The sequence below is a fragment of the Zootoca vivipara genome, chromosome 14 (genome assembly GCF_963506605.1).
Source record: "Zootoca vivipara chromosome 14, rZooViv1.1, whole genome shotgun sequence".
Lineage (NCBI taxonomy): Eukaryota > Metazoa > Chordata > Lepidosauria > Squamata > Lacertidae > Zootoca > Zootoca vivipara.
The window spans coordinates 27,440,283-27,454,382 of record NC_083289.1 but is presented as its reverse complement, the minus strand read 5'-3'; the positions used below and the strand labels follow the sequence as shown (position 1 = coordinate 27,454,382).

General features: G+C 42.8%; 1 protein-coding gene across 2 annotated transcripts in view; it reads left to right on the top strand.

The window, feature by feature from the left end:
* The window catches only part of CTDSPL2 (CTD small phosphatase like 2), a 51,174-nt gene that overhangs the window by 6,084 nt on the left and 30,990 nt on the right, over positions 1-14,100 (top strand). Inside the window, exon 2 of one of the 2 annotated variants that reach the window (XM_035131874.2) lies at positions 508-589. The exons of the other annotated variant lie outside the window; for it this stretch is intronic. The gene's annotated coding sequence lies outside the window, so the exon portion shown is untranslated. The remainder of the gene's footprint in view (positions 1-507; positions 590-14,100) is intronic. 2 annotated transcript variants of the gene reach the window in all.

The window sequence follows — 14,100 nt, the reverse complement described above, 5'->3', positions numbered from 1 at the left end:
CACATGACCCAGAAGCTGTACGCAGGCCCCCTCAGCCAATAATGCAAGATAAGCGCCGCAACCCCAGAGTCGGTCACAACTGGACCTAATGGTCAGGGGTCCCTTTACCTTTTAGGGAAGGAAATAAAAAAACACGGTCCCAAACGAATAGTCTTGCATTGTCATTATTATTGTGTGGCTCTCTCAAATACAGTATAGCTACGATAACATTTTTTGAGTGAGCTTACTTCATGTTTGGTGAAGAAATACAAACTCTGAAAAATGAGGAAATAAGTTTCAAATTACTGTTGTTAAGTCTGACCTATGCATGAGATTACAAAGTTGTTCTTCCAGATTTATGGCTTTGTGATTGATCCCCTTTCTGCTCTCTCTCTCTCTCTCTCTCTCTCCCTCTCCCTCTCCCTCTCCCTCTCTCCCGCCACATGTTGATCCTTATTGCTACCAACTGGCTTTGAACTTCATGTTTGTGCCTATGGTAGGGATAAACAGTTTTGTTCTTTTCCCCAGGATATCCCAGGCTGTCCTCTCAATATGCACATCAGTTTCTCATTCCAGTGCATTAACTAAGATACAGGCAAAAGGAAGAAAGGTGTGTAAGAATGAAAAATTTGATAGAGCTTTCCATGCAGTTCATGTGGAAGGGAGGGGATTAAAAATCATTTTGGCATGTCTTCCCCTATCATGAATGGATAAGGTGCATTAGGTGGTTCCTGCCAAGTCATTTATTTACGTTTATATTAGGAATGAGGAGATCAAAGAGCTCTTTGCCTGTGCCCTAGCTTGGGTGAAGCCAATGTTACTCTCCTTTCAGCCTTTCCCTCTGGTAAAATATGATTAAAAAAAAAATTTGCCAACCAGAAACTGCAGAGCATCTCTCAACCAGACTTCTGAAGTCAGTCTATTTGGATAATTTTGGCTTTCATAAGATGTTTCCTCTTGGGGTCTAGGAGAATCTACCAAGTTTCTTTCATTTTGGGGCAATGATGTTTTATTCTTTAAATATATTTGTATGCTGTTTCGGGGAACCACATAGGACCCCCAAGGAAGCTCACAAAATATAAGATAATCAGTTTAAACAAACACCAGAAAACCAAAATAGCATCTTTATAAACCATTACTTCAGAGATTGGATAACATCAAACATATGTCTGAACACAACAAAGCCGGGAAAGTGGGGATGGCGGCACTGAACTGGCTTTCCCAAGGGTGCCATCACCAAGAAGGCCCAGTCCTAATGTTCCACAATTTCGGTGGTTACCTCAACTTTTGGGGTGTTCTGGTTTTTACTTTTTGAAATCTGGCAACAACAACAACAACAACAACAACAACAACAACAACAACAACAATACTTTATTATTTATACCCCGCCCATCTGGCCGGGTTCCCCCAGCCACTCTGGGCGGCTTCCAACAAAATATTAAGATACAGAAATTCATTAAAAGCTTCCCTAAACACTCTTTTCCAACAACACAAGAGACGACTCTACACATGGATATCACCAAATGGACAGCATCGAAATCAGATTGATTATATTCTCTGCAGCCAAAGATGGAGAAGCTCTATACAGTCAGCAAAAACAAGACCTGGAGCTGACTGTAACTCAGATCATCAGCTTCTTATAGCAAAATTCCAGCTTAAACTGAAGAAAGTAGGAAAAACCACTGGGCCAGTAAGATACAATCTGAATCAAATCCCTTATGAATACACAGTGGAAGTGAGGAACAGGTTTAAGGATTTAGATTTGGTGGACAGAGTGCCTGAAGAACTATGGATGGAGGCTCGTAACATTATACAGGAGGCAGCAATGAAAACCATCCCAAGGAAAAGGAAATGCAAGAAAGCAAAATGGCTGTCCAACGAGGCCTTACAAATAGCGGAGGAGAGGAGGCAAGCAAAATGCAAGGGAGATAGGGAAAGATACAGGAAACTGAATGCAGATTTCCAAAAAACAGCAAGGAGAGACAAGAGGGTCTTCTTAAATGAGCAATGCAAAGAAATAGAGGAAAACAATAGAATGGGGAAAACCAGAGATCTGTTCAAGAAAATTGGAGATATGAAAGGAACATTTCGTACAAAGATTAACATAATCAAGGACAAAAGTGGTAAGGACCTAACAGAAGCAGAAGACATCAAGAAGAGGTGGCAAGAATACACAGAGGAATTATACCAGAAAGATATGGAGGTCTTGTATACCTCAGGTAGAGTGGTTGCTGACCTTGAGCCAGACATCTTGGAGAGTGAAGTCAAATGGGCCTTAGAAAGCACTGCTAATAACAAGGCCAGTGGAAGTGATGATATTCCAGCTGAACTGTTTAAAATTTTAAAAGATGATGCTGTTAAGGTGCTACACCCAATATGCCAGCAAGTTTGGAAAACTCAGCAATGGCCAGAGGATTGGAGAAGATCAGTCTACATCCCAATTCCAAAGAAGGGCAGTGCCAAAGAATGCTGCAACTACCGCACAATTGCGCTCATTTCACACGCTAGCAAGGTTATGCTTAAAATTCTACAAGGCAGGCTTAGGCAGTATGTGGACCGAGAACTCCCAGAAGTGCAAGCTGGATTTCGAAAGGGCAGAGGAACCAGAGACCAAATTGCAAACATGCGCTGGATTATGGAGAAAGCTAGAGAGTTCCAGAAAAACGTCTACTTCTGCTTCATTGACTATGCAAAAGCCTTTGACTGTGTCGACCACAGCAAACTATGGCAAGTTCTTAAAGAAATGGGAGTGCCTGATCACCTCATCTGTCTCCTGAGAAATCTCTATGTGGGACAAGAAGCTACAGTTAGAACTGGATATGGAACAACTGAGTGGTTCAAAATTGGGAAAGGAGTACGACAAGGTTGTATATTGTCTCCCTGCTTATTTAACTTATATGCAGAATTCATCATGCGAAAGGCTGGACTAGATGAATCCCAAGCCGGAATTAAGATTGCCGGAAGAAATATCAACAACCTCAGATATGCAGATGACACAACCTTGATGGCAGAAAGCGAGGAGGAATTAAAGAACCTTTTAATGAGGGTGAAAGAGGAGAGCGCAAAATATGGTCTGAAGCTCAACATCAAAAAAACCAAGATCATGGCCACTGGTCCCATCACCTCCTGGCAAATAGAAGGGGAAGAAATGGAGGCAGTGAGAGATTTTACTTTCTTGGGCTCCTTGATCACTGCAGATGGTGACAGCAGTCACGAAATTAAAAGACGCCTGCTTCTTGGGAGAAAAGCAATGACAAACCTAGACAGCATCTTAAAAAGCAGAGACATCACCTTGCCTACAAAGGTCCGTATAGTTAAAGCTATGGTTTTCCCAGTAGTGATGTATGGAAGTGAGAGCTGGACCATAAAGAAGGCTGATCGCCGAAGAATTGATGCTTTTGAATTATGGTGCTGGAGAAGACTCTTGAGAGTCCCATGGACTGCAAGAAGATCAAACCTATCCATTCTTAAGGAAATCAGCCCTGAGTGCTCCCTGGAAGGACAGATCGTGAAGCTGAGGCTCCAATACTTTGGCCACCTCATGAGAAGAGAAGAATCCTTGGAAAAGACCCTGATGTTGGGAAAGATGGAGGGCACTAGGAGAAGGGGACGACAGAGGACAAGATGGTTGGACAGTGTTCTCGAAGCTACGAACATGAGTTTGACCAAACTGCGGGAGGTAGTGCAAGACAGGAGTGCCTGGCGTGCTGTGGTCCATGGGGTCACGAAGAGTCGGACACGACTAAACGACTAAACAACAACAACAAACAGGGCTGCCTTGAGATGCCTTCTAAAGGTCTGGTAATTGTTATTTATTCTCTTTGACCTCTGGTGGGAGGGCATTCCACAGGGTGGGTGCCACTACCGAGAAGGCCCTCTGCCTGGTTCCCTGTAACTTGGCTTCTCATAGCGAGGGAACCGCCAGAAGGCCCTCGGCGCTGGACCTCAGTGTCCAGGCAGAATGATGGGGGAGGAGACGCTCCTTCAGGCCGTTTAGGGGTTTAAAGGTAACTGCCTGTACTTTCAGTTGGGCTTAGAATTGCATTCAGAGCTGCTGTGGCCTGAAGTAGCAAAAGAGTTGCATGCTCCAAGTAATGGACCCCTGTTGACAGCAGGATGAAGCATTTTGAGCCAACTAATGACAAGACATATAATTAAAATGGCAGTCCTGCATCCAGCACATTGCAGCAGTCCAACCTTGATGTATGATATCTTGTGTGATCAGCTATATGGAACAGAGTGATACGAGTGTCATGATCACTGTATTGCAGTTATGTAGCAATATATTCTACTTTTGAATTGCTAATATAAATGCTGTTGTAGATTTAAATGGCGAAGCAATTAAGTAAAAATACTTATTTTAATTATTAGTATATCATGCATTTAATCCAAATTGAACCTTTAGGATCACATCAAGAGAAATAATTTCCTTGGTGGGAGAACCATACTCTTTGTCATTTTTAAAATATATTTATATACCACCTTTCCAGCTAGAGGTCTTCAAAACATTTTACACAATAAAAGCAAATAAAAACCAGCAACCATCATATTAAAATGCCAAGCCTCTCTCCGCTGTTTTCTATGCGCAAGGTAAGCGCTTCCAAAGGGACCCCCCCACCCGCTTTGAAAGAGACGCGGCCGCAGCCGCAGGGCTCCTTTCCACACAGTTAGCCTCCGTGAAGGCATCGGAGCGCTTCTGTGGCTGCGTCCCAGTCGCGGACGCTCCGATGCCTCTGTGGAGGCCTCCATAGACCTCGGAAACCTCGGGTTACTTACTTCCGGGTTTCGATGGTTCGTAAACCGAAAGTTCGTAACCCGAGGTGTTCGTAAACCGAGGTACCACTGTACATTCATTGTAGTGTTAACATGTTATTTAAAAAATTTCTACAGAACAGATAGGACAACAATCTATGAGGTTTAAACATGACCTTGAATAAAGTTACATACATGATTGCCAGATAACAATCATGATGGTTCCCCCCGCCCAATAGATGTAGCTTCTGTCTGAAAAATCCCTAATCCTAGTTTTGTGCCCCCTTTGTGCCCTTTCTTGATCACAAGGAGAGAGGTAACTGAATAATTATTACTGGTCCTGGAAGCTGCTGAGCTCCCATAACTTCTCTAGATATCTTTCCTAGCTTATATTTTGTAAAAGTTATTTCACTTCAGTAACGTGAAATATCTACAGTACTTTCTTAATTAATCTGAAAATTGTTCATGTATCTTTTATATCACACTACATAGTATGGTAGGTACTGTCCAATTACTTCATAGGCTGCAGTTACGCATTTTACAAACTGCAAATAGGCAGCTCATCGGTACATGCAAACCACCAAATGTTTCTTGCCAGTTTTTTCCCTCTCCTTTTTCCCCTACACACTGCTGAATGCCCAGTTACCCATGCAGTCATTTCCCCTATTTCCTTGAATGTTTAACTCTCCTAGAGCAGCTTCTGGCAGAGGCTCACCCCCAGACACCATCCTACATATGTAAGCTAGCCTGTGCTAGCTTCCAAATAGCTGTATGTCAGGCTGTGGGGGTGCATTATTATGATGAGGGCAGTGCAAGGAGGGTAGGCTAACTCTACCCTCCTTGTACATATTCACTGACCACTCACTGGTGCATGTGAGTTCAAAATTGTTGGCAACCCTTGCACTTAACTCTCGTTTAGCATGATGTGCATGAGCTGGGATGAACCTCAGCCTTCTGCATTGCTCTCCTTTCTGCTGCCTTATCACAGCATGGAAAACAAATTTTGACTGTTTTGTTTCACTGTCCCTGAATCTCAGCTTCTTGTTGTTTGGCTTATGTTTTATAGCAAGCTCCTGTCAGTTTTAGAACAAGCTAATTCCAAACCATGGGTTATGAAGCTGTCTTGTTAAACTAACCAGAGTTTATTGTCATAAGATTCAGGGAGAGTGAAGCAAAATGCAGTTTGAGTAATTTTCCAGGCCGTGTGGGCTGGTGATGCCACTGTTGGGATTGTTCCATCTTGTGCACATTATGCTAAAGCGGGGGGGGGGGAGGCTTTTTAAGCCTGAGGGCCACATTCTCTTGTGGAAAAAAATTGTAGGGTCTGCATGCTGGAGGCAAAAGTAGGTGGAGCAAAGGATGCAACTCTTTCCTTTGTAGAGTAGGCTACATTCCAGCCATGCAAAGTCAGAGGTTTCTACAAGTGTCTCTCCCCACCGCTTCACATATTTTCATCCATACAATCACAGTTCAAGGACACATTCCAGCTAGTCAAACACTTGAGGAGGCCACAGAAATAGGGCTGGTAAGAGGTTTGGCCTGAGAAGGGGTGTGGCCAGAAACTGTAGAGGGGCCTGGAGGGGGCTGCATTTTGCACCTAGACCTTAGGTTCCCCAAATGTGTGCCAGACCATGGTTATAGCCTTATGAACATTGCCACTGAGTCATATGAGACAGGTAATTAATATTCCCATTTAACATTCAAAATATAGTATAATTTATTTGGCTTGGCCAAAGGCATCTAAAAAATTGATGATTAGGCATCGATTGGAAACAGATTTGATGGTTTTTTAAATTTACCATTTTTATAGTCTGCCCTTTGCTGAAAGATCCCAGAGTAGAAATATATAAAATAAAAGTTAAGCAGTAATATCAAAACAGGCCAACATGAATTCCATACAGTACAACAAAATAATAGCAGCCCTGAAAGTCCAATCCAGTATACCACACCCCTTTTTAAAGTGCCCAGAAATGGACATAAAATTCCGGATGAGGTGTGACTAATGCAGAATAAAGTGGAACTGTTGCTTCTTGTTATTTGGAAACTGTGGTTCGTTTAATGCAGCCTAAAATCACAGTAGGCCCTTTTCATATGTGCTGTTTCTAAGCTGGGTACAGTGGTACCTCATGTTACGGACGGGATCCGTTCCGGAGGCCCGTCTGTAACGTGAAATGCCCGCAACTCGAAGCACTGTGTCTGCGCAGGGATGCAGTGTGATTTGGCACTTCTCCGCATATGCGAAGCGCAATTTAGCGCTTCTGTGCATGCGTAAGTGGCGAAACCCGGAAGTAACCCGTTCCGGTACTTCTGGGTTGCCGCGGGATGTAACACGAAAAGACGCAACATGAAGCGGACGCAACACGAGGTATCCCATCTTATTATTGTTTGTGAATATATGTTTGCTTCACTATGTGCAGAGCTTTGCATTTGTCTCTGATGAATTACATTTTTTAGTTTCCACTCAATTTTCCGCACAAGTCATGCTACTTTTAGAACTTTGCACACTGTTTTCTTTTTGGGAAAGGTGGAGGTAAGATTGATATAGAATCTGATGGATGACTTAAGATTAATTGGCTTTAGACACCAGGTCTTTTTGCATGGGTGAGCATACTTGTTAAGGAAGGAAATGCAAACTTTTTCTACCAGGACTTTAGCTTTTAATTATCTATGGCCTTGTTGCATGGTGGAATGTTTTAATCTAGCATATATATATGACAAGTTTTTTTAAAAAAATTCTGGTTTTAATGTATGTGTTTGTTTTTTTGCTTATAATACTTTTTGTGTTTTTGTGTGTGTGTTTGAAAATGATTAATAAATTTAATAAATAATAACATCTAAAGATCCCTGGCTCTCCACCCTGCCACATCATACAGATGACTAATATTATTTAAAAGTGGGTGGAAAGCCAGGGGAATCAGAGGTGGCTGAACATCAGGAAGAATTTTTGGGCAGTAAGAGCTGTTTGACAGTGGAACAGATGCCCCTGAGAGGCAGTGGACTCCCTTTCCTTGGAGGTTGGATGGTCATCTGTCATGTATGAGCTAGTTGAGATTCTTGCATTGTAGTGGGTTGGACTGGATGACCCTTGGGGTTCTTTTCAACTCTACAATTCTGTGGTGCTTCACTACCCTTTATGGGAGGGGTAGTGTCTGCAGCTTTTCAATTGGTTACTATTTAAATTACTCCTGTTGTGAAGTGTGTGTGTCTGTGTCTGTGTGTATCTCGTATACAGTACATTTTAGCTTTGCAGAGACATGTGATAGCCTTCCTGCATTTCAAGGCCCTACTGTTTATAATTTCCCCCTCTGTATGTATGTGTATAATATTCAAAGAGAACAGTTTTTGTATCTGATGGAAATGGGCTGCAGCCCTTGAAAGCTTATATCATAATAAAACTGTTAGGCATTTGAGTTGCCACAACACTCTGCATTGTTTTCCCCCAAAATTGCTGCCATTTAACAGGTGCTGCTGCCTATTTTATTTTTCTCCATTCAGTGTGCTGCTGGTGGTGCATGGGAAGAACACATGCCTGCCTCCAGTAGTAGGCACTCTGGGCATAAGCAAATCTTCAAAAAAGATAAGAGTGCCTTTGTTAAATTTTAGAGGTTATTTAAACTTCCAGTTGATGGTAACAGACAACATCACAGAATGAGACTTGAATGAGTTGGACAGGTTTTCATCTCTTTGGAGTAAGGAAATTATTTTTAACATTATGGTCGGTCACAATAGACTAGACTTATTTTTTATACTTACACAGTGGACTAGACATTAACTACCGGTTAGTGTTTGGAGGTTATATAAATAAATATCCCAACAGTGATATAAAAAATTACAACACTTTTGTGCTATTCTTCTGCAACTCCATTCTCTAGGTATTCCTCAACCAAAATATGCTATAAATTGCCATGTGTGCCATGTGGTTCTTCAATCCCCCCCCCCAGCCTAGTTAAAGAAAAGTATGCCTTATTCTTACAGCTTTGGGGGGTCACTTCTGCCTACCATAGAGAATTCAGACTGATAATACTGAAACAGTATACACATAAGTTGCCAGGGTCAAAAGAACTCCACAAAATTATGTTTAATATTTTAGATCACGGGTGTCAAACACAAGGCCCGGGGGCCAAATCCGGCCCGCCAGACCTCGTCATGTGGCCCGCCGAGCGCCCCAGCCAGCGGGACCCAGCAGCGGGACCTTGCTGCTGAAGCGCAGCACCAACAAACAGCTGGGGCCGGGGGGGGTAGAAAGGCGGCCGGAGCAGCGCTGCGTGGAGCGCCCCGAGCCACAGCAGGAGAAGGAGGAGGCAGCTTGCCGGGTCAGCGCCCGGCAGCGCTGCACGGAGAGTCCCGAGCCTCTGCGACACAGCAGTGCTCTGTAGCACTTTGAATCCTTCTCCTCCTGCCACGGCTCGGCACCTGGAAACGGCTGCTGCTGCTTCTGCTGCTACTGAAGCACAGACAAAGCACCCAGCAGCGCCGCGTGGAGGAGGAGGAGGATTCAAAGTGCTACAGAGCACTGCTGCATCCCAGAGGCTCAGGACTCTCCGCACAGCGCTGCTAGGCACCGACCCGGCAAGCCTCCGCCTCCTCTTGCCTCACCTCCTCCTCCTCCTGCCGTGGCTCAGCCTCATGAACGTGAGCTCAGCAGTGGCTCAGCCTCACGAATGTGCAACTCTGAGGCTTTACGCACTTCTCCTAAAACGGACACCCGCTGCCTCATGCTGCACGGGAAATGCTTTTTGCCCCTGGGTCCTTTCGCGCTCTTTTCTGGCGCTGAATCAAGGCGGCGACCCCCCCTTCCCTTTCTGTCTTCCTCTATCTCGTTCATATTCTTTCTTTCCCTCTCCTTCCTTCCTTCTTTATCTCTGTCTTCTCTCCCTCTTTCTTTTTCTTTCCTTCTTCATTCCTTCTTTCCTACTCTTCTTTCTCTCACCTCTTTCCTTCCTCTCTCCCTCCTGCTCCCTCTTTTCTTCCTTCCTTCCTTCCTTCCTTCCTTCCGTCCGTCCTTCCCATCTTTCTTCCTCTCCCTCATTCTTATTCTTTCTTTCCCTCTACTTCCTTCTTTCTCCCTTTCCGTCTTATCTCCCTCTTTCTTTTTCTTTCCTTCTTTATTCCCTTCCTTATTTCCTACTCTTCTTTCTCTCCCCTCTTTCCTTCCTTCCTCTCTCCCTCCCACTCCCTCTTTTCTTCCTCCCTCCCTCCCTCCCCTCCCCTCCCTCTCCCTCTCCCTCTCCTCAGAAACATAGGATGCTGCTTTATACTTCTGGCCCTTAAACCCTGGAACCAGGAGAGCAGCTCCAGTGAGTCAACCTCAGCCAGTCCCTTTGGTGAAGGGTGGTGGCTCACTGGCAGAACATCTGTCCTGCATTTAGAAGGACCCCAGCATCTCCGGGTACTAGTAGCTCTGCAAAGGTCCTGCATGAAACCCTAACGAGCCTCCACCACCCAGTGCAGTTACCAAAAATCATTTTTCAATAAATTGTACAATAATTGTACATTTGAATATCTACTTGCCATTATTCTGACTATGTTTCTGCTTTCAGAGCTAGTTATTACTTACATTATTACAAAAAACAGTAATAATTGAATGCAGTGACAATAATTTATGATAATAAAGAATGGACACATAGTCCTACAGATACAACCGGCCCTTTGAGGGTGACCAAACTGCTGATGCGGCCCCCAATGAATTTGAGTTTGACACCCCTGTTTTAGATATTTCTCATCTCTGTAGAATCTTAGACCAGAAGTGGTTCTTGTGAGAAAGTGACTTGTGAGAAAGTAACACGAAGGGTGAAAATAGAATATTTCAACCATTTTCATAGCAGACATTTCACTTCCCTTAATATCACTACAAACTGTTTTAGAGGTCAGTAGTACCCCAAAACCCTTTAAAACATTTCCCCTCTCTAATTCTTCATTAAAAGGTAAATGTACCCCTGACCATTAGCAAAACCCAGGACAGTGATTCTTGCATTCATTCCATAAAGATGCTGCAATTCAGACAGCAGTAAGTCCATGCCTAAGATAACTTTACACTGGCTCCCACAGCATTCCAGGACTCTTCCTACATGTGTGTTGTGTAGCATGCCAGTTATCCTTACTTGTTAGCTTACCAAGTGTTAAATAGTAGGCAGAAATAATTACTGGCTGATAAAGTTTATAGTGTAAGAATAAATGCCTGGAAACCACAAAAATCAAGCCAGTTAAGTCTTATAATTACTTTGTTTTGCTTAAAATTACAAACATGCCTGAGGTAAGCAATTAAAGATGCCAATAAAATTATTATTTAGTGTCATGACTTACCATGAAAAACCTAAAGGGCACATTCAGGAAGTTTTTAGCAGTCTGGCTATACTACATTAGCTTTGAAACAAGAGGAAAATTACTTCCAAAAATAGGCTTCTGCATGTCCAGTGCTATGGATTATAAATCCAGAGAGCTTAATGTCTCCAGGAGCAGCTGTTTCATTCCAGAATCCCAACAGGAACTGCACAGGTTTTGCTGAAACCTATAAGCCACTAACAGTTCAGTCTTGCACATATCTATTCAAAAGGAAGCCCTGTTGTGTTCATTGGACTTAGGCACTGCAACTTAACAAAGTTATGTGAATTGTCAGTGCAGGATCTTAAAATTCTTGGGGGGGGGGGAAGTGTACAATATGATAATGTAAAGCTCATCTCAACCCATTTCTTTTTTGTGGAATCATACTTGCTGCTGTCCAAAGTTTTTAATTGTCTAATCATCTTGATGTCAATAGATGGATTAAATCTATTTAAATTTGGATATTACAAATAGCATTTTTTGTGGATATTGATGGAAATATAGATAAATTAGAGTTTAATTAACAGCTTTTTCATCATCACTAGTAGAAAATGCTATGTTGCGCTCGTTTTAAATAAAAATAGTCAAAACGGATTTGGTTTTTGAAAATGTCATTCAGTCTTGCACCAACAACTTAAAGCCCTCCTGCTCCCTTCATTGGCTGATGAATGTTCAGTTAAATTGATTAATGCTTGAAACCCTGTTCTTTTCAATTTGACGCAGCTTCAGTGCATCCTTTCATTGGCCAGGTCTGGACTTAGGCATGAATTGGCATATGGGCAGTTGTTACTGTGTTTCTGTGTTATGAAAGTGAGTGAAGCTTACAGTGAGATATGTGTGGTGTTACACTGGAGCTGTAGCTACGGTATTTCTACTTTTAGTAGAAACCACACAACACTTCTTGATATATCACAGGCAGTCTAGATGGAGCTCCAATTGGGACTATATTTGCCCTTCCAACTCAAACCCATGTTCTTAGGAAAAGCAGGCAGTTTGACTCTATCTTGCCACTGATGTTACCTGTAGCAGCTGTCAGAATTCATCTAGTGTCATTCATGTTTTAGGGATCAGCTTTGTATGACTTGGCATATTCATAGAAACATTGCTCCATGCCTCCCAATTCCAGCCTCCACACATCTATGCTTGGTGGGCTGAAATACACAATTCTAGAGTGACAGGCAGCAACAGCTGCCAATTACAACACGACTTCCTAACACCTGCTGATTGATCGGCCTCCTAGAACTCAGCTCAGTGTTTGTGAGACACAAACTGCAAACACATCTGCAGATAAAAAAGGCTTTTCTTGTAATGTTATGGGAGGAGGTGTTAGAAAAGGTATTTGTACTAGTTTGGGTCCAATCTTATAGCCTGTTGAAAAGGATGTGTTTCTGAAAGGTGTTTCATACTCTTTATAGGAAGGGAATTTCACAGTTGTATATAACAATATCGTATTTACTTGAGTCTAATGCGCCATCGAATTTAATGTGCATATCAATTTTCAGAACCTTGAAACAAAAAAAAAATGTTTGCTGGCGAATGTAAATGTTCCATCGAATCTAATGCGCACCTTAATTTTCACCACGTAATTTGGCCCCGAAAGGTAATCATTAGATTTGGGTAAATACGGTAGTTCTCTATGTCTTTCATTATATGGAAAAATATTTTACATATTTCTCCATCCTGATGCAGCTCTCTTTACTGCCATCTGTCACTATTATCTGATTTTCCAGCATTTCTTAGAGTTGTACAGGTAGCAGCATTCTTTGTTGGTTGCTAGTGCACTGCTCCAAACTTTTGGCAAGCCAAAAAGGAAGCCTCGTGTCTAATTATGGAAAGCAGCTCAGATCTGATAGAACCTGGAATTCACTGCACACACTTCACTACTGTGTCTCATAGGAAAAGAGCATGAGGTACCTTCTCAGATCAGGCACTTCTTCTTTGTCTTGCGTTTCCCATTAGAATTTCAGGCTTATCAGCCTTTAACTAGTGCTATATGCATTGGTGTGGAAGGGAATGCTGCACCAGTTGAATTTCTGCCTGTCATATAATTGTTAAAGGCATAAAACCTCTGTGAGGAATCAATCGCCTTCAGCATGGTGGGCTACCAGTAAATGTCCGAATTGAGTGAACGTGTTCCTTTAAGCAGAAGTATTTAATTTTGTGCTGATTCTTCTGTGTTTTGTTTGTGTGCAATTCAAGTCAAAACAGCACTGTGTTCTGGGCGCATCAGGTAATGGGAAAACAAACTTCTGTCATCAAGAGGATTGTAGGTACCTGTTGCTAAGTCCATTAAGGATATTTATAACTGAGGTTTGATAGCCAGGATATGAAGTAAGCCAAAGACTCTCTGGCACTAGCAGTCAGCCCAGTTAAATGAACTGCAGCTTAGAGGATAACGCTCATGCTCTCTCAATATAGACACCTAATCTCCCATTCAAAAACATTTACTCTGTGTGCACATTTCCAGCTTACCTTCTATTGCTTTCTGTAAATAAGTGCAGTGTTCCCTTTCACACCTTTTGGATAGAGGACTGGTAATATGTTTCCCCTCAGGTTTTCCCCAAACTAAGTATAAAGGTAAAGGGACCCCTGATCATTAGGTCCAGTTGCGGATGACTCTGGGGTTGCAGCGCTCATCTCGCTTTATTGGCCGAGGGAGCCGGCGTACAGCTTCCGGGTCATGTGGCCAGCATGACTAAGCCACTTCTGGTGAACCAGAGCAGCGTACGGAAGCGCTGTTTACCTTCCCGCTTGAGCGGTACCTATTTATTTACTTGCACTTTGACGTGCTTTCGAACTGCTAGGTTGGCAGGAGCAGGGACCGAACAACAGGAGCTCACCCCATTGCGGGGATTCGAACCGCCGACCTTCTGATTGGCAAGCCAACAAACACCTGGAAACCTCATTAATTCCAGTAGAATTGTTTTGGATAACACTGTCATGTTGAAACCAATGGGACATTAAAAGACTTGGCATTGCTTGGATCTTGCCCTGTTAATAATATCCTAACAAAAGTCCCAAGGCACATTTTATAATTGGGTAATGCAC